Below are 21,379 nucleotides of genomic sequence, written 5' to 3'. Positions count from 1 at the left end.
TTTTTTTTCTCCTCCCCTGTGTGTGTACACAAAAAACTTTGTGATGTTGCCAATGCAGCAATTTAAGACAATTCTTAACATAATTCAGTTCTCAGAAAACACGTAATTTTAGCTGGCAGTGACACTGTTAGGAGTTCCTGGCAAGAGCTATGGCATATGGCTAGATAGATGATCAGGAAATCAGACTCCCTCAGGGGTAAAGAGCAAAAAAAAAAAAAAAAAAAAGTAGTCTACATTATTTAAACCAATCCACTCTCCTGGCTTACACTGCAAGGAGTCAGAAGGCTGAAATAATCTCTTCTTGCTCCTGTGTGGCCTCTGCCATGCATCATTACTCCTTATTCATAAAATGGAGTCCAATGAGTTTGCACTTCACAACTAAATTCTACACACGTCCCTCTGAATGCTACAACACATCTTTTGTATATAAAAATTAATATTCTCAGAGCCTTTCCCACACTAAGGAAAAAAGTTGGCTAACTGCCTTCAAGACAAACAGTAGGACCATCTTTTCATGGTGAACTCAAAAATAAAACCTGGCATAAGCTACCCAAAGGCAAGGAAAGCTCTGTGATGAGGGCTGGAGGCAGGGTCCTTAGCGAAAAACCCTACAAGAGAAGAAAGGTAATTAAAAGGTAATTAAGTGTAAGCTATCGTGTTAAAACACGGATTTGGTAAAATGCGATCCTTTTAACTTCATAATGCTCCCAGACAGGATTAGAAAACAATGTTCCCTCCCATTCTGCACTTGCCCAGATAATGCAGATGTTACTCTCATTTAATAGGATAATTACACAGATGCATGCTAGCAGCACTCTGCTTTTGTGAAAATTCCCTTTAGATCTTCCCCTTTCAGTCCAGCTAGGGGTTCTGCAGAGGGACAGAAATACCCCCGGACTACCTGACTTCCACCATGACTTCTGCGTGCGTTTACTGATGACCACTGACTGTGGAAGTGTGTTGTTACACAGAACTGGAAGCAGAAGAGGAGTAACCGCACCGGGCGTCTTTGCTGCTAAAAGAACAATTTGAAGCCATCTGTTGCTTAAGGAAGAATGGTGCAGAAAAATGAATCACGAGTTCATGGAAAAAAAGATTACAAAGGATTAATGCTGCTCTTCATACACTTAAGTGAATTTTCCCAGAAACAGCAGAGGGAAGTTTCACTTCTTTTGGTTTATTTAGCTATAGTCTTGGGACATTCTTGTGCTGTCTGAGAAGTGCAACACTTATTTCACTACAAACTGAATGCTTTACTAATTCTCTTACAACATCTGATGTGAAAAAATACAGAAGATTGTTGTTTAAAACAGCGTTGCAATTTGGAAATGAAATACCTAATATCCAACAGGAATCCCTTCAGTGACTTAATTTCACCTAAGAATTGACATCGTCCTCTGCAGCAATAAGATCTGTGGTTAGAACAGTCAACATTTTGTTCCCAATTATCAGCTTTATGCAACAAATTAAATATTGAACAAGAAGGTAAAGCTACCACCACCCTTGTTTTAACAGACAAGCCCTAAACAACTGTTCATAAAACATTGTTAGCAAAAGCACACAGAACATTAAAAATATCAATTACACAATAATGCAAGTATCCCACAATTTTATTTAAGTTCTAGAGGAAAACCAAGGATGATTATAAACATCTGTCTAACCTATGAGCATTACCTACTTAAATACAGCTGTTGACTTCTTTATTCTGTTCATCAACAATCAGATAAAGAGCCTTAAACACACCCCCAAATGGTAAGAAGGCAGTCAGGAAATATGAAAGTTTTTCCGTAAGAAAAACAGAGAAACTACTCCCCACATCCAGCCCTATTTTTTGCTGCCATTAAAGCAATTCCAGCGAGTAGCACTGAGATGACCAGGCAGTATTTGTGCAGCTCATCAACTTACAGCACTGCTGGTGGGTAGGAAGGCTTTCAGAGCACACAGGGCAAGACTCTGGGCTTCAGGCTCCTTCCGTGGCTGGACTGCACACCTGTGCTGGCCTTGGTGTATGTTTAATCCTAGCTTTGATAGACGTTGATGACAACACAACTATTCCACGGGCAGTGACTGCCACGTACTTACAACGACACATACGGTATCTAAACAGACATCGGTCAGAAGACACCAAGGGATAGGTGAAGGGCATGGAGACATAAATATCACAGAAATGTTCTGGCAATAAATTAATGAGTGACTGAAGTGAGACACAGGTGAAGTTATAAACGCATGTGTGCCCATCATAATTGCTTATGGACTTTGGCCATGCCTTCTGACTAGTTATTTCTCTGCCCATATCAAGTAAGCCAATGCCAAGCTGTAGGTGGCAGCTTATTTCCCTATTCCCCACCTCCCCCTTCATAAGTCCCCTGAAAGGAGCTGATGCTCTTTACTCCGACCTCGCCTGTTCTCCGAAGTGCACAATGGTAAGCAGTAGCTGAAGAGGATTTGCAAACAGATTTGTACGTGCTTCTGCAGAATGTGGGACTGCATCCCCCTTCCTCAGGGCTTGGAAAGAGGTGCTCTCACTCTAGCACAACTCCTGAACTACTTCCAGCACCCCTCTAGGAACTGGCTATGTCATAGTTGTGAAGTTGTATAGGAAACTGTTAGAAAGATGACCCCTCTGAATTCCTGGGAGCCCCTACTGTACCAAAACTACAAGTCGAGCGTGAAAAACAGGGTGAAAGTGAAAAAACATACCAGGCAAAGCAAAAAAATGAACCACAACACTAATAAAGAATGGTTTTGTTCTTCTTCAAATTCAACTGCAGCCAGCCAAATCTCACCACAACTGAATCCACACAGTCATACTTCTTGGTTGTTTTTCTTTTTTTTTCTTTCAGTTGCTGACCATCTTCACACCACCAAGCAGAGGGCAGACAGCAGGCACAGCAAAAGGCTCACTCCGTATCTGCAAAGGGCAGCACACTGCCCTCCCAGCCTGGTGGGCTCGCAGAAGCAGAGGAAGAGCACCGCAGCCTCAGGACCCACTGAGAGCTTCCAGCAGCTGCTTTTTGTTTGTTCTTCCAAGAGGTAAGTTCTGCAATAACACATTTCACAAGACTTCGGGAGAAACCTGACACCAAAGTAACTCCCAGCACCAACCTGGTGGTTTCCCCGACGAGAGGACAGACGCAGCCAGATCATTTAGTCCGCTGATTCCAACAACTGATCACTTAATTTACTTCAACTGCTAAGGTCATACACTTGAACCACCCCAAAAATAAATTCTCCTAATTCTGCTGGGATCAGTCCTGTAAAAGACAAGGCACACAGATCTGAAAGGAGCAGAAGCAGCTAGCAAAGCCTGCAATGCTAACCCAAGTAGGCATACGCAAGGTTTGCAGCTCACTGGAGCTGCACACATCCTCTACGTACCTCAAAGACAATGCCAGCATCTCAGGAGGGAGAGGTAGCTGAAAATTCATGCAACTATCCCAGCCTTGTCTAGTAACCAATGTTTACGCATGCTTTTAGTAGGGGTACAATTTAGGTTCCTTAGTATATAAAAGAAGGCATAACAACATTTCCTCATCTGAACTACGGAGCCTGAGTTTTGTTCTTCCTACTGCTCAACTTTATTTTCAGCAATGCTCCCACCAGCTGGTTCCTTTCTTCTAGCTGACAGATGTCACTGCTTCTCCTCTCTCACCCCCCTCCACAGCTGAAAGGGCACCGCACGCTGCTCCCGAAGCGGCAATTTGGGATGCAACACCACCAAGTGAGAAAAGCAGAACACCACCGGGGCACAACAGGAGAAGCAGGCCAGATGGACTGAGGGAGAGTAGGAGTATAAATACTCCGAGTTTGTTTTTTAGATGGGAGGGGGGCATGTTTGCTTTCACGCGTATATATATGTGTGTGTGTGTGTGTGTGTGTGTGTGTGTAGTAGAAATTGGCAGGAGGCGGTGGGAAGAAAGTTGAAGGAGAGGAATTGATAAGATGCCATAAAGAAGTAAATTTGCATCTTGAGCAAGCAGCTTGCCTGCACTTTCAAAAATAAATTTCTCCACTTAGAAACAGTTTGGGTGGCAACTCAAGCAGCATTTCCCCATGTGGGCCTGTGATTTCACAGAGCACTCCAAAATGTTTCCAATTTTCTACCAAGCACAGCATTTTCTGCAGTTTAGTCCTACATAACATACATTGTCATTCTTCTTTTTGTGTTGTTTGCTTACCTTGGTATTTCAGGGAGGAAAGACAAATAAAGAGGAATGTTTACAAAGAAGTGATGACAATGGCAAACTCCCCACAAACACATAGTAAATCAGAGCCAAGATAGAAGAGAAGGATACAGGACACTCTCCAGGATGCAGAAAGCCTGTTTTTCCCAAAACTGTGCAGAAGGATCAATCTACCTGCTTCAGCCATCATGCAGAGTGTCCCAACCACTACTCTTTGCTCTTTCACACTGAGCACTCACTGCTAAGTGCCATCCTCCAGCATCCTACCTAAAACCCTCTCCAAACTCACTAATTATACCAATTTTATATTGCACAAACAGTTTTCCAAATGTTTTCTGATCAATAAGATGCACCTCGTATCTTCTTATACTGCTTAATTCAACGTTTTACTGTACCTGCTCTGTCTTCAAAGAACTCATAAAGGACTTTCAATAGATCAGAGACCATTCTTGTTTTACGTTAAGATGCATGCCAGCTTAGGCATGTTTGGAGCATGGACTGGCCAGAGCAAAGAACTGCATCAAAACACAGTTGATGAACAAGCCAATGAAAGAATACCACTCAGACAGTTGACCTGCAGCTCAAAAATTTCTTTAGTTTCAATACCAAAGAAGCTCAGAACTGAAGATTTTACATGGAAGAAAGATGTGACAACGAATTTTGTGTGATCCCGTTGTTTTTAACCCATGCATGTTAAAAAGGGGAAAAAAGGCTGCAAGAAAATCCATATGAAAAAATCCTTACAGACTGAAATTCTTATGGTTCAAGTAATTCTTATGATCTAAAGCCATTCCAGACAATGAATTTAAGGTCATAACCAAAACCTATCCCAGTCTTTTAATAACAGTACTTACAGATCAAAAACCTGAATTAATTTTAGGATTAGGAATTGGAAGATTTCCTCAAAGTTCAGAAAACCAGAAATATCCCTAACCTTGAACAAAATTAATTTAAATGTTTGCAGCCATTTACAGGCAAATTGCAGGGTACATTAATAATATTTATCTTGTCATTACATTAAAACAAGATTCCTGAAATATAATTTTCTCACTGAAAAAATGACATTTGGGGCTGTCAGCATGGTGATCAACAGATTAGGAAATAGTTACTTTTTTGTTATATATAGGAGGAAGTAACTGAAAAACAGACTGTGAGCCCCAGTCATTCTAAGACTTAGAAAACATCCCTAAAATCAACAAAGAAGTATGCATGAGTCATATTTTCTTGCCTTCAAGAATCCCTCATAACTCAACAGGCAAACCTTAAGTCACTTCATTAATTTTAATGAATTTAAGGAACAGGAATCATGGATCAGAATTTTTCTGATCCAAGCACACACCTTTTTGTCTTCCCCTCTTTGCGCCTACCCAAAGGTGACATCCTACTCAAAGCCTAACACACGACATCCTCATACGCCATTCTCAAACTTACAGCTGAATTATGACCACTGAGAGGCATAACGCTGGCACTTGCTGAGAAACACAGTCTCACAGTTTTTAGATCACCTGGAAATTCTCCAAGCCTATGAGCAAAATGCCTTTGGTTATTACACAGCAGTCCTGTGTGTGCAGCTTGGGCTTGGGGAATTCTCTCCCGCCTCCATGGGTCAGAGAGTATAGCTGAAGCTGGAGGAGCTAACAAAAATTGCTTTGAACTTAGTCAGAAAATATTTTAAATGAAAAATGGAATTGAATTCAGCTGATAATCAAAGCACCCAAATTACTTCGCACTCTGGGAACTAATGTTTATTACAGAAAAATGGAATCGTTAGCTCATTTCACGCACCGAGCAGACACTCCAGGCCCCCGTCTCTCCCACCGCTATTAACCACAACTCCGCCTGTTACATCACATCTTGCGGTCTGTCCAAGAGAAAAACAAGCAGCTCTCAACAGCAGCCCTGTCCAGCTCACAGAGCAAAGTCAAAAAGTGCTTTGTGTTCAGCAAAAAAGCTCTCATCGATGTGGATGCCCAAGTACCATCTCTCATCAACCTGATGGCCAACAGGCTAAATGCGGCCTCTGGCAATCGTGCCGGACCCCATGCAGGCAGCTGAGGAAATTCAAGATTTAAGGAAAGATCCAAACATGTTGATGTTTACTACATCTTATTGGAAAAGTTTTAGACAACAAAAGATGCTGAAGAATTAATACATCTCTGTAAGAAAATTAACTTACTTCAAGTTCTTATAATTTGCAGGGGATGCAGGATAATCAAAACGTGAAAGAAATTCTTATTAAGCTGGCTTTCAATAAATTGCAGCTACAGGATTATACATCCAAGCTTTCCATAAAGGTCACGCCAAGACAAAAAGACAGGAGACTCAAGTTAAAATAGAGAAGAAGTAGAAAGAAATGCATAGGAAATTAATGTGTGTGTGCTACTGAGCAAGTGCGTATCAGATCATAGATTGTTTTTTCCCCTAGCTGAGCATTAAATAAGTCTTCAGAAATATTTATTTCTCGTTGCTTTAGAACACGTTGAACCTGGGTCAAAGTATAACATCTCTTCCTACAGATTTGTTCTTGGCAAGCATTTTGAACACATTCCAATTTATGTGGTTAGACAAATGGTTGAGAATACGAGCTGCATCTCCGAAGCACAGAATTTAATGGAATTAAAGTTTCAGCAGTCGCCCATTTGGAAGTGACAGTGCTGTTGATTATTCCGTTGCTCTAGTTTCTGTATTTAAGGCCTTTTCTTTATTATGGGAAAAGATTAGATACAAAACAAATTGCAATCTCATTTGAAAGTTAGTAAAACTTAGTAGAACAGCAAAACATTCCAACATATATCCCATACCGCCTGTGTACACCCTGTTTATAAGCATTGGTATTTACCAACTACTGACACAATTAGATGAGCACTCAAAATTAAAGCTGCTAATGGTTCTTATTTCTCTTTCTAAGTAACATTTCAGAGCAGGGAGATCAGCTCTACTTAGCACTAAAAGGCAGTCTGTCCCGTCCTTGCTGATGAGGGGCTGCAGTGTTGCTGAGTCAGCAACAGCAGCAGGGCTACAAAGCTTGCTTTTTGTTACACTCTAACGTCGTACCAGAAACATTGCAATCCCACTATCAAAACGTTTAAAGGGGCATATGTGTAGGTCTGCACACATCCCAAAAGCCCACTTAGAAAACCGCAGTCACACAAGACAGAGCTGTCCAGTTATCTTTAAGATGTAATAAACTATACAGCTTCCTCTGCACAAATACGAGCTTTACTTCGTATTGTGTAGGGCACAAAAAACTTAGGAACTCTTTTAAGTAGGTGGAAAACAGCCTCCCTTTTTCCAACATCCCTAGACAGCTGTAGAACAGCTTGTACTGGCAAACTCAGAGGAATACTTCAGCTGTGGCCCTTACAGAACTAAGTGAAAAAAATTAAATGTAGAAAACAGCCAGCACAGTCAAGCAGCATAAGGCAAGTAAATCTGTATTATCGCTTTGTTGCTCTCTCAAATTGAGACTGCTGCCAGGCAGGGAAAGGGGGAGGGAGAGGACACACATATGCATGCACACACACAGAGGAAATAATTTTAAGAAGCCCTAGCAAGCGACACAGGTTTCTAAGCTGCTATTCTGCATATTGGAGCATTTTGGGAACCTACTGTTACGTAAGGACAGATGCAGAACCCAGACAGCTCTTTGTTGCTTATAGCCCATTGTTAACAATGCATCTTTTTTAGCCTCTCTCCCTCCCAAGTTTTCAGGTCCTTTAGATAGCCACCATCTATTATTACTCAAGAAGGCCATTTTGCCTGCTGGTTCTGGTCCACAGCACGATGATGCTTTGGGTAATGAACTTTCTTCAAAGCCTCAATGCTTTTTATAAATCATCTAAATTACTGGAAAGGCATCCTTTCCAGAGCATGCTTTGCTGAGGCTGTTGTCAATGCTCTCATTCAAAGTTCGGTAGCAAGAGTAGCTTCATTTGCAGTGCTGAAAGAAAACCTTTATTCCTTCTGCAGAGTAGTTCCAAAGCAAATGTTAACATCTTGGCAAATTTAATTATTTACAGTATCAAATGCTTTCATTTCAGAGTCATCATGGATTTGCTCTTCCTCCTCAAAGAAGGTAGTTAGATCTTACACAAGACATTTCCTCACTGAAGGTATCCTGAAATGAACTAGGAAGCGAGGCCTGAAGCCTGTCTTTACCAGCCAAAAGCACACCTTAGGTGTCAAAATCTCAATTTATGTTAGTAAGTACCACAACAGAACAAGAGCACATCTGCAAAATAAAACAACAGGTTTTGAGGAACTGACATCCACACGTGTGTGTTAATACTGGAGGGGGGGGGAATGACAGTGCTGTGCGTTGTACCTACTCCTCTTAATGAGGAATTGCTAACACCTTGAGGGCATTTGGATATTAGTGAATATCTTCACTAAGGGGGAATCCCATTTGTGATCTCCAAGTACTCCACCATACAAGCCAAAGTGTTCTTAACAGGGTTTTTACTTCACTTCTAAAAGCTTCTCATTTGAACCTATGTTTGGGAACAACCTGAACTACTCTGAACGACCAAACTCTTTCACAGGAATTGCCAAGAAAATTAACTCGAATCAAGTACCTGCAGTTACTCCCTCAAGTAACAAAACACGTAGCAACTTCAAAGGCTAAAAAAGAATACAAGAAGCTGCGCCTTTACTCAGGTACATTTTGGTTACAAAACGGCTACAGATGCAGGTTTACTAAGGCAGAACCTGTCTTAAACCAGAAGTCAGCTTCTGCTTGAATGAGCTGCAACTGTATCAAAAGGGTTACCTGAATTCCTGCCGCATGCTGAAGCTGCCCAGATCTCACACTGGCCATTTTACAGCCAGGTAACCATTGTAACAACATGCAAATACTTCAAAGAGGAAGCTGTAGTTTAGCTTTCTGCATTTTTCATCATCTCTTTTGATTCCATGTCTTCCCTTGCGGCGCTAGCAAGGGTCTTCTGAGCCTGCTGCTAATTTACACAAGCTTGCACAAGTGTAACTGGCAGTCCCACAGTAATTCCATCTGATTCTGAAATTATGAGGGACAAAAATAAGATGACTGGAAGAGCCTTGTTTCACTGGAAAATTAGACTAGAAAAATCAAAGGGGCATAAATTTTGTATTCCCATTTTCAGTATAACAAGTCAGGGATGATAGTATGAGCCACAGAAGAGAAGGTGAGGTCTTCCTTTTAATTATGAGCAAGACTTCGAAAATATCATCAGCAATTCATTGACACAGCAATTGATGCAATTACAGAATAACAGATACAGGAAGAAAGCCAGAGAGAACAAGAGTAAGAAAGGGGAAAAAAAATTTGAACATCTGAGAAAGAAATCACTACAATAAAGACTAAAATGAGGTATTAGGCTAGCCAAGAAAGTGAAAGGTGACACAGCAAGAAGGAAAACAAACGCTCCAAATGAGGAGATGAGGCAACAAAACACTTCAATGCAAGTCAAAGTAAACCAAACACGCCATAAGCAGATGAAAAGGCACTAGCAGAAGTGATCTGAAAAGACAAGGGCTTAACAAACTGAACACACTGGCCGATGCATGAGAAAACAAAACCAACAAAAGCAAACACAGCAAACCACTAAGTGTTATTAAATCAACATTATGACTGAGATGCCAACAGATGAAAAGGAGATTACAGGGGCAACTAGTGATGTATAACTAATAAAGTCACACACACAAACGGGTCGGTAAACATCAATGAAGGAAACAGTTTGCTCACGGTGTTAGTGGTGCTTTCTGATACACTTAAAGCTGGCAGAGCTTTCACCTTCAGCGAGGAATAGGCAGACCAGCTCCTGTCTGAGAAAGCCACAGGCAGTGATTACCTTCTGTAAATACATTCTCCGAGATAAGGGGATACTCCCTCATTATTACTATTCCTCAGTACTGCTGCTGTATTGATGGATCAGCTGAACAGAAAACATTTCATATAGTCAGATGCCAGTTTACCCCATAAGGATCTGGCCCTTAGTGTGTAAATATATACATGCAATAAAGCAGATCTTATGTTCACAAGTGTAACTATTTCTACAGCTCTGCATTGCCACCAGGGCTGAGACACAACATTACCTTTGCCTGAGAAATCACGGGTCTGTGTTAAGGTTGCTGCCCAGGTAGCAAGGTGATGCTGGATGCAAACAGTAGGAAATAGAGCTAGAGACACTGCAAGAAGATATTCGAGATTTACATGCAGGATTATGAAAAAATTAGTACAAATTGCGTATTAGCATTTACATCTCACAAACCACAAGGTGTAGTGTCACAGTAATTAATTAATTGGTGAACATGATCTCCTTCTATGCGGTCAGTAACAATTTAGAGTTCCTTTACACTTGTTTTTCAGAACTGTGAGCAGTGCTTCCAAATGTTCCAAAGCAGCCACCCTCCTCAAAACACTTTATGCACAGCCTTACGCAGGCAGAGATGTTCAGAAACACTGCACATCCACACATCTAACCACAGGTGACAGAAGAGGCACAACTAGACATCCCTTAAAGACTTCAGCAACTGCCAGTAGCTATTCCCCATGGTTTCTGAGAAGGATCCCCTCTCACTGTTCTGACAGCACATAATTTGGCATGGCTAGTGATACCGAGTTCAGACTCGGTTAAGGGTTCTCACGAGAGTGTCAAGAGTTCTTCTGATACTCTTAAATCTAAACAGTCAAAAAATAACATGCTTTTAAACCCAGCCTTGTCCACATCTGTAGTTTAGAAGTACACTGAATTTTTCTACAGGAGTCTACTGTTTCAGTTACTAGAACACCACCAGCCTCTGCCCAACTCTCACAGTTCATACACATTCACTTTTTCAAGCTCTCAATTTTTCCTTTGGTAACAAAGTGTGCTTTCTGGTTAGTAAACATTTCACCACAAGCAGCAAAGCGTTTGTATCTCGTGCTGGGACTCATCCATACCGTTATGTTTTAACAGGTGGCTGCGTAGTGAGTGTCAAGCTAAAAAACACTTATTTGCATAACATCCTTTCTGCACTTTTATATAAGCACAAACCAAGAAGCACATCCTGTTGGAGAAAAGGATGACTGTGGTACGTATCAGATTGTTCAGATTTCTTTATTAAGTAAGATTTAAATATCTCACCCTTGCCTCTTCCCCTTCACATCTGAACTTCAAACTCCAAACCCAACAGAAAAGCAAGCCACCAGACACCTGGCTTAGAGATGCAACAAGTTTGGTGTGATCAGCTGAAAGTACAAGGCTTGTTTGTTAGGGCTGCTGCTCACGGAGCTTCAGCCGCAGCTCTGCTTTGGGTTCCAAAGAGGCAAAAACCCATCTCCTCATGCTATTTCTACCAGAGAGAGCTTCTATCTGCGTGACCAACAGAAAACATTCTATCCAAGCACGTGTGTGTCATTAGCTGAAGTTGTTTCCCAGCATACAGACTCAATCCTTGCAGCGTGCCCGGTACTGACTGCAGCAGCTCCTTAGGATTTATGACCACAACGCAGAGGTCACTGAAGTAAAGAAGGAACAGCTTGTTAGGCCCTCACACGGGTAGAGTTTCACTTGCAGTAAGCTGCCCCAGTCTGTAAAAGAGCAACTGACTGTATGCGCACCCAAATAAATATTTTCTGTACCTTGGTGTCAATCTAGGTCCTACAGAAATGCAGTGTCCTCTGTTGGTCTCCTTCACTTTACAGTAGAGTAGAAAATCTGGACCACCAAGTCTGATGGGCTTGGATTTCCCAGTACTAGGAGGAAGACATACACGTTATGCAGAACACAAAAGCCCACAAAAATCCCCTTGCAGCTCCACTCAGGTTTCACAGCCAGGGACAAATCACACAGAAACTCCCGAAGCTGATGCCCTTAAATTTCCTCCTGCCAATTTCCTCCAAGCACCAGTCTGCGCTCAGCACCCCTTCAATTATTTCCCATTACTAACTGCACCATGCTTCCCTTGCATTATGGCCTGGCTCCTTGATGTTTTCAATTAAAATAGAATGAAACCCCAGTTTTTCTGCATGATAATGAAAAAATAACCTAGAAGATAAGCTTTTTCTCCCAATTTAATAGACATTTCAGTCTTTTGAAGAGATGGAGAGAATTATTACTCCAATTTTCTACACTCTCAAAAACAAAGACAAAACCCAATATAACACCAGTTTCTTTAAAAAAGGAGTTATAATGGTAATTCTCATCATTTAGCTTCTGAGTATTATAATGCACCAGATATAAAACTAAAAGCATCTCATTCTCCATCGAAGGCAGGCTCTCTCTGAGGCAACTATCAACAAGCAAACAGAACCATTTTCATCACTTTAGAAAAAGTAGTTTAGTAGGGGGAAAAAAGCATTAAAAGTATTTTGACAAACATGCACAACATGAGAAGTAATTTTCACCTAAGTGCACAGAGATCTAAACCACACAGGACTTTGTTAAATGTGCTTCACAAAGGTACAGAAGCAAACCACATTTAAAACTGCACAATAATGAAAAGATAACCTGTCAGATAGCATTTTTCACCACTTTAGTTGGTAATTCAGTCTTTTTAGGGAGTAGGGAAGAAAAAGGAAGAGTTTGAAGGACAAAGGTGGGAACCAAAACTACACAAGATCTAATGTTAGCAGTGGGTGAAGGATAAATGCCTAAAAAAATCATGAGCATAATTGAAGTGACACTGCAAACACTGCAAGCAAATAAACATCAGGGAGATTTGAAATGCAAACCAGCAAGCCTTAGAAAAGCGTCAGCAAAAACAGTAACAGAAAGCTCTCCACACTGTAGCCAACTCCAAGGAAAAAGTTCTCAGAGAACAAATAGTTTTCAGAAAAGAGAAAGGGACCAAGACATCCCACTTTTTTTTCCCCAAGAACCTTGACAAGAATTCATTTTTGAAGCGAGCATTTGCATAACTACAAACCAGGTCACCCACTGAATTCCATTTATTTTAAATAAAAATTTGTTCCCTAACATTCCTTACTTCTCCTCCTCCACTGAAACCGCTCCATTTCAACATGGCAAGAAAATTCCAGATGCTCAGGTTTGGAAAGATAAATGAAGTGCCTGTTGTGCAATTTCTCAAGAGGAGCAAATCAAAGGGGACTGCCTAAAACACAACCAACGAACAAAAGGAGCTGACCGAGGCTACTTGGAGAAGCAGCAACACCAAGGTCTCAGTGGACTGTGTAATCTTATGTACCACTCCCAATGAAAAAAAAAAGAATTAAAAGAAGCTAAAGGAATAATAAAGGCTGTAGGAAGGCATGGCTGGTTACAGGTTGCATTGAAACAAGTAATCCATTCGCCTGAACTAAACAACTGATGGAAGCAGAAGGAAGAAATCAGCTTGTTAAAGACATGGTATTGAAGAGGTTTTGAGCAGACATTCAAGATAAAGGACACAGTACAAAACTCCCTGTTTGTACACACAACAGAGAGACAAGTAGGAACAGTTATCTAATCACCACACCGCTCTCCCCTATTACATTTCAGATCGTACAAATTGGCAGCCTGGAGGATGAGTAAACACTGAAATGTCACCTAAAAGGGTGGAAATGATTAGGTGAGACAATAACCAGGTTGATCCTACCACCTACCATCTGCTGGCGACAGCGCTATTTGTAGCTGTAAGCATGGAGAACGTACAAACATTTTCTTAGAAGAAAATTTCCAAAGTTCTGAAGAGTCCCCAGTTCCTTTGAAACACAAAAACCCCGTGAGCCTGCCCACATTTTTCATGTCAAGTTGTAATTCATGTCTGTGTATTTCTGTCTGGAAAGCTAAATTTGAGATACGTAAATGTATCAAACTGTACAATTGTGTAACCTGTAGAGCATAACAAAAGGTGGAAGGGAAAGAAAGGAAAGACGCACAACTGCTATTTCCTAGCCAAGAAGTGGCTGGATTTCACCAGAATACACCAGTGACCGTGTCATATTGCACATGCAGCGTTTTGAGCAATATAGCCTTACCCCTCCAGACTAGTATTACTGCATTACAGCAAATCCTCCATATGGATTAGGAGCCTGGGGTTTGTCATCTGACAGCACTGAGGACAAGACAGGTCCTGCCCCAGCAGCCGAGCCGTGTAAATGCTGAGGGTGCAAGCAGATGGAGTGGCAATACAAAGAACGAGCAGGAAGAAGTCATGCCAACGAGACTGGCAGTCTTCTGACATTTTTTTCCCCCCCCTGTAGAAATCACAGCAAAGTAGAGTTTGGGGGAGATAAAAAAAAAATAAGAATGAATTAAATGTGTTCACATTCAGCTTGGGAGAAGAACGTGGTTTGAAGAACATGAAATCTTACTTCTTAGTTTAATGGAGGCTTACTGGTCAATACAAGAATTACATGTAAGAACATATCATTACCAAAAATGCTCATTCACAGTTTTTATTATTAAATGACAAAGCCATGTTATTCTCCACATTTAATCATTATGACTATTAACGAATGAGAACAAACCCTGAATCTCTTTCAAGGCCAATGTTTTCCATTACTATAGAAGCATGGCTGAAGTGCAAGTAACATACACAGAACAACAAGCATTTTTGTCAGACAGTCATGCCAGGTGACTGTCACTAAAAGTGCGAAGAGTTTGTTAACAGATTCTACTTTTTTTTTTCTAAGAGACGAAAATTCTTTGTAACGAAGAGGTGTAACTATGGAAGTTTGTTTTCTTTTAAAGAAAAATGTGTTGTTGTTTTTTTTTTTTTTATTAAGAACTCTTAAAGCAGATAAAGTCCTTTACCTGGATTTTAATGTATCATATAGGTTCATTTATCCCACAGAAATCTTTTGTTTTATGCAAAGTGTTGTCCTTGAAAGTTTTTGTCTCTAGTCTTTAGCCCACACCATCAGGATTTGTTATAGTTAACCAAGAACTATAAGCCAAGCCCTACAGAACTCCCCTTAATTATGGCTACTGTCAACAGCAGAGCAAAAATCAAGGATGTTAAAGATATCTCAAAAGATGCAAAGAGGCATCTAAGAGATTTAAGAACACACCCAAAAGCACAATTTCCACTGCACTTAACGAGGCTCCTGAAGGTGTCTGCACACCTTTTAGGAACCAGCCTCTAAGGATGTGTCTGAGCACACTTTGCACCTGTAGCTCTCATCAACATCATCTTGGCATTGTGGGCTTTTGGCACCTCGGGAAATGCCTACACATTTAAGTCACTTCTGATTATCTCCATCTGTGCGCTTTTATTCGTGTATAAAAGTATTTCATCTCTGTTTATAGCTTAAACCACAAGCCTGGACCTTGGGCTCACACATGGAGACAGGAATACTAAACAGCAATTTATAGAAGGGTAAGAGGGAGGGCTGAATTTTTCAGCACCAGCTTTTTCTTTTTATTTTGTTCCAGAAGGACTTCTTTCAGTCTTTTTCAATATTAAAAAAAATAATAATAATTTATTTAGGATTTGGTATATATTTGCTGCTGTTAGAAAGTCAACCTAAATCACAACTAGAAATCGAGAATGCACAAAAGAAAGAAACCTTTTCTGGAAATTTGAGAACTGGGACCGAAAAGTTTTCGTCTACTTCTCATGATTTGCTTAAATATTGGAAAATTAAGGTGACCCATATTTTACCAATTATCCCCATAACAAGAAATCACAGTTTACTGCCACATTTATGTTGTATCAGTTTTATAGCAGATTAAGTATAATTTGACTATAAAAATATCTTAAGTTATGAATTTAAATACCTTCATAGCAATTTCAATATACACATATGAATGCACACGAATACAAGAATAGCTCTAATACAGACTAACATTCCAGATGAGTGAAAAACAGTAAGAGCAAAGGAAATATATAGGCGATGAAGGCCAAAGGAGGGCATTTCCTACCCCTTGTCTTTTGAGAAGGTGGTCAAAAGCTGCTTAATTTTGGTGTTTGAGAAAATTTGATCAGTTCAAGGACTGGGCAGTCCCAGAAGGAGTACTTATATTTAGTACATTCCTTCTTGGCATCGTCTCCAGAACATGCATAGTAACAGATGGAATGAAACTGTGGCTCATAGGTAGGCCAGACCAACCCTTTAGGACAGGATTCTTTTAACCCAAGGGCAGATGGGTCAGCACATTTCAGAGACACTGCAGATTTCTGTTACCAGTTAAAGTTTGTGGGGGTCAGTCACTCAACCCTGAACACGTAATTGTGTTATAACTTCAAGAGCTGCAGACTAAGTGAGTTCAGTAACACATGGCCAGGACTTCTTTGCTAAAACACTGGTAAGCTGCCTCTGCTGTAGAAATTGTTGCTGTTTTCACAAAGTTAATGTTATCAAGAAACGTGGCCTTCCTGAAAACACAACAAGACTGATAGAGATCTTGCAGGGGTTGCACCAGGCACAGACTGCTGTTCTGTTTTCTTGAAGCTCATTAGCATTGCACAACTGATGCCACACAATGACAGCCCCAAGGGATCTGACAAACACAGGTTGCAGTGAAGGTAGGAAGAAAGAGATTTGAGGACAAACTTGAAAAGAAGAAACCCAACATATTAAGCTTTGTAAACTGAAGCAGATTTTGTTAGTGTGTTTTTGCTGTGCAGAGATCAGCTTTCTTCAGAGATGCCAACAAATGGAGAGATGGCTTGACTCGGACGAGGATGACCTGGCATGCCAGGTGGAGGAGGCTAATTTCACTGCTACCCACACCATTTAGCCATGGTTCCAGGCTGCGTGCCCAGAGCACTAGCTAGCAATGTCGTGCTGGTAGGCAGTGGTGGGGCACTCCTCACTGCCATCGGCTCTGATGAGTACAGCAGCGCAGCCCAACAGGTCAGCACAAGCAGTCAGAGCACATGGGCACTCTCCTCTGAGCTTTAGCCAACACGTCATGAGCACAGCAAGTCAGCCTTACTCTGCTTGGTCATGACATTGGTAGCGTGGCTTCCCATAACCCAGCTGTACCAAAATTATCCTCAGCTCTTCCTGTGCATTCCACCAAAGGAGAGAAAACAAAACTAGAAAGATGCCCAGAAATGCAAAATCTTATTTTGAAGGTATACAGATTTATTTTGGATTACTTACAAGGAATTATGGATATACAGAGTTGATTTCTATAGCATCTAAAACGAATACGTCACTTTTCCAAGAGTCCATTCGATCTTGAATGGGGGGAATTATCAATGCTGCATGTTCAGGGACAGGAGGAAGAAAAGGGAACACAGCTGGTATCAAGTAACAGACTCAGTCCCATAGAGTTTGGTCTAAGGAAAAGAACTGCACCGTTAAAAAAATAAATAAATCACAACACTGAACAACTTAAGGAATAATTTCCACCATTCAGAAATCCAATTTAATGATGCTTCTCAACTTAAAGTGCATTTGCTTACAGTACTGAGAAAATAAAGACTACTATAAAAGCCATCTCTACTCATGCATTCTTGATTCTTTTTTAGTTAAGTAATGAAAATAGAGCGTTTCATTTAGCAAAATAAAAACATAATACACGGCATGATTACACTGACAACACTTGAGAAGAAAAGCCCACCACTGAATGCTCTTCAGGCTCAGTTTATACAAGATCATTAGCAATGTACTTTCCTGCGGCAGAAGAAGAAAAAGAATGACCCCAAAACAGCAGCCCTCACTTTACATGTTTTCAGCATTACGCTTGATACATACAGCATCTTTAACCCCTACTGCCATGCCTGCTTCTCACCTATTGCTACATCCTTGCAATGTGACTGAGCAAGTCTTGAATTTTATTGTACTGGGAAGAATAAGAAATTAACTCTCTTAAACTTCTTTAAAGCTCATTCATCCCACTGAATTCATCCCACTGAACACAGACAGCTGTTCAGTGGCAATTTATGTAAAAGCAAGATCATTTCTTGACAGCGTAGGAGTTGCTGCCCAGTCTTTAAAAGAGCAATTGACATTTCTCCCTTTGCCCCTTCTAAGTACCTAATTGCCTTGGTCTCCTGATACACTGAGCCACTTAAAAATTGTTACATAAATCCCACAGGACACACAGTCATTACACCAAATAAAACAAATCTGCGTTCTGAGTTTAGATTTCTATCGCATGTTTTTGTCCAGTGCTGTAAAGTTTTTATTTGGCTTTGAAAGGGATTAATTTAATTATTTTTGAGTTAAGGCTATCAAATGACGCACATAAACACTACAACGTTTGTGACAGCAGTCATAAACATACTGGTATGTATTCAATACACAAGGAGCACTTAGAGCACTGGATGCTCTTTATGGTATCTTTTAAAGTGGGATAGCCCAAGCTACTTCCATCCTCACTTTCCCATCTTTCCAATTCACCTTAACATCTTGCTGCATCAGTGCCACTTGTCAGCAAAACTTCTAAGCAAAGCAGACCAATTCTCGGCACAATCCTTCCCTTTTAGTAGTACCCTAACTTGTTGGTTAGCTTTTTAATGATTATGTCACTTTATTGCATTCAGAAAAGTTGTTACGGGGTGGGTTCTGTGGCCAGACAGCTTGAGGCCCCCTTCAGACTGGAACTGATGCTTGTTCTTATCACCTGTGAGCCACTCCCATGGTTAGCTGGGAGCATGTGACACTTTCAGTGGCTCTTTCATGCTTTGAGCATACTCTACCTCAACACCACACCTTGGGCTTTTTCTCTTTAGACTGAACGCTCCTCCACACCATGTGCACAATCAGCCCTTGCCTAGCAGGTGAGATGGGGTTCAACACCTGCACTGAACACAACAAACAAAAAGCAGCCTTCTTTAGCATGTCATCTCCTCTCTCACTTACCAGAATACAGCTCACTTGGGTATTTAGGCAGTAGAGCCTCTTTCCATGTGAGCACTGCCAGAATAACTGAACCAGGCAATTAAAGAGTAGAAAGCTCAAGTTGCGTGATTTATACAATATTCAGATCAGATGAATACAGATAATTAAATAAGTCTGCAAAAATGTCTACAGCTTCAGCTTTAGAAAAGTTTCATGAATTAAGTTCTGCAAATACCTGATTATTATTTACTCAGATATTGTAAAGGTGAATAAAAACCAGGAGTGATATACAGAAACTGCAGAGGAAAGAGGAGGTAAAAAGAAGACAGGGGAGTGAAAATGGAGGAAGGACAGTTATTAAGGTAGCTCTGAAGGAAGCTCAGAAAGCCTCAGTGAGAAGTGTTTCATACACCCAAACATCTGGTTGATGAGTAGTAGCTGAATCAGTTTCTTCCCAGAAAACACTGAAATAACTCTCAAAAGTTGGTAAGGAAGGCAGAAGAAGGAAAGAAAAAAAATAAGAACTACATTGTGCTGCAGAACTGCAGAATTTGTCTTGACTTGCGTGGGAGACCTCTTGAGAGTTAGCTGCTCTCTTTCACTGGTAACACTGCCCACAGAACCACAGCTGTCTCTTCTCTGAGGAGACACGGGCTTGGCTATAGCTGTGTGCTAGGACACAGGGATGTCTTGCAAGGCATGGCGTCGCCCATATAGATATGACACCCTCCTACTCCCCTGCCTTTCACTCCAACCCCTCATCGCCACTGAAATGAAGGCCTCACCAAGCCATGATGGGAGCTTTCTGTGGCAATAAAAGAGGTTTCACTACACAAACTATGTATTACGAGGGTTCTTAGCAGGCAGCAGTTCAGAGCAAGGGGTGGTGGAAGTTGAAAATTAAATCGAGATTGGTCCAATGTTTCCACTTTCACTAAAAAGGGAAGGACCCATTTATATTATCAAGTTAAACTGGCAACAAAAGCCCCACAGTTCAATTTGAGCCAACAATTCCAAATTAAATTATGGCACAGCTATTGCTCATATGACAATAACAGTATTAAACAGGTGTTGAATGTGCTTTAATTATCCTTTAACAACTCGAGGCAGTCAAAAAGCAGAACACGGTCAGCAAGAGCCACTGCTGTGAGATACAGCCTCAAAAGTAGCTCACAGCAAGAACCTCACCTGTAGGCAATCCTGAAAGCCTTGCTCACTTTCTTAGCTCTAACTGAACAATCCTTCTTCACATAAAGATCACCTTACCTCATCAAAACTGTCCGACTCTCACTTCATTACCTACACGCACAACTCTATGTGTAGTGGAACAGCTACTCAGGTGGAAGCTGTGGCACTCCATAAAGCCTTCCAAGTTGGGTTCTCTCTATAAGTAACACCTTCAATTCTGAGATAGCAGCAATAGAGTGAGTTACAGTAATTTCAGTACAACCTAGTACTATTCATACACATTCTATTTTCAGTCCAAATTCCCATCTTTCCACTTAGCTTTGACTTCCCTTCCCATCAACATGTACAACTGAAAGGAAACAGAACGGCTACAAGACAATACAAACCTGGATATAACACTCCAGCATCAGATGCCCTTTCTTTTCCTGCTGCTTCTTAATTTTTATGATGTTTAATAAAAAAAAAATCACATGGGTGGACTCATCTAAAGGATTCCATAGTAAGCTCTGTGGACTCCATCTGTAGAAACTATTGACAAAACGCTTCATATACTAACTTACCAATTTAACAGACATAGCAGATGACAACCCCACCGTAAGACTGGAATTAAAGAGCACATTTGCCTCTGCCATAGGCTACAAGAGCAAGAAAGCAACTGCTAACAAGAAGAAAACATCTGGAAGATGTGTTTATATATGGAACACAGCTTCTGACTAAGCAAACAGAACAGGGAATTTGCATTTGTTAGTTTATCTACAGTATGGCTGCTATGCAAACAGCTACAAGGCAATATGAGAAAAATCCAGAAGGAAAGGCTCCAAACATCTTCGGTGTGCAATGTTTTTCCATACCTCCTCTGGAGTACATGCAAAATTAACAGCTTCAATACAAGATTTTCATTCTGCTCAATCATAAATAAATACCACTTCTTAAACACATGCATGCAGAGAATCCTTATCTAGATGAGAGCACCACAGCACAAGACACTTGGAAATAGGCAATCAATCCTTTGCTTTTTCTGTACACTTCCCATTTGTCATCATAAAGCAAAATGGGAAGAATTTAAAGACCTGTCAGTTTTCAGATGAGAATCCTATTCCTAAACAGGATTAGCTGGTGGCCTAAAAATATCAGCCAGTAATCTCCCGAAGTCGTAAGCTCACGTACCCCACCAACTTTTATACCGATCACTAACTAACAGAAATTAGGTCAGAATCCAAATCAGATCACACCGGAGCAGCATCAATCTTCTTATTTCAGAGCTGTCACATTTTACATCTTTCATAGAGCTTCCACATAAATTATTAAA

At 40.7% G+C, this 21,379-nt stretch overlaps 1 protein-coding gene and 1 long non-coding RNA gene across 4 annotated transcripts in view; one reads left to right on the top strand and one right to left on the bottom strand.

The window, feature by feature from the left end:
• The window catches only part of MGAT5 (alpha-1,6-mannosylglycoprotein 6-beta-N-acetylglucosaminyltransferase), a 116,330-nt gene that overhangs the window by 75,042 nt on the left and 19,909 nt on the right, over positions 1 to 21,379 (bottom strand). The window contains exon 1 of one of the 3 annotated variants that reach the window (XM_068687367.1): positions 9,907 to 9,986. The exons of 1 other annotated variant lie outside the window; for it this stretch is intronic. The gene's annotated coding sequence lies outside the window, so the exon portion shown is untranslated. Of the gene's footprint in view, positions 1 to 1,905; positions 2,045 to 9,906; positions 9,987 to 21,379 lie in introns of those variants that run through there. One more of the 3 variants, XM_068687366.1, reaches the window with a different exon arrangement.
• LOC137858927 (uncharacterized) lies at positions 2,362 to 9,478 on the top strand. The gene is made up of 3 exons (XR_011098078.1): positions 2,362 to 2,423; positions 2,844 to 3,033; positions 8,225 to 9,478. It is a non-coding gene; the product is annotated as an uncharacterized lncRNA (long non-coding RNA).

This window comes from Anas acuta, chromosome 6 (assembly GCF_963932015.1).
Source record: "Anas acuta chromosome 6, bAnaAcu1.1, whole genome shotgun sequence".
Lineage (NCBI taxonomy): Eukaryota > Metazoa > Chordata > Aves > Anseriformes > Anatidae > Anas > Anas acuta.
This window is presented reverse-complemented; position numbering and strand designations above follow the sequence as displayed.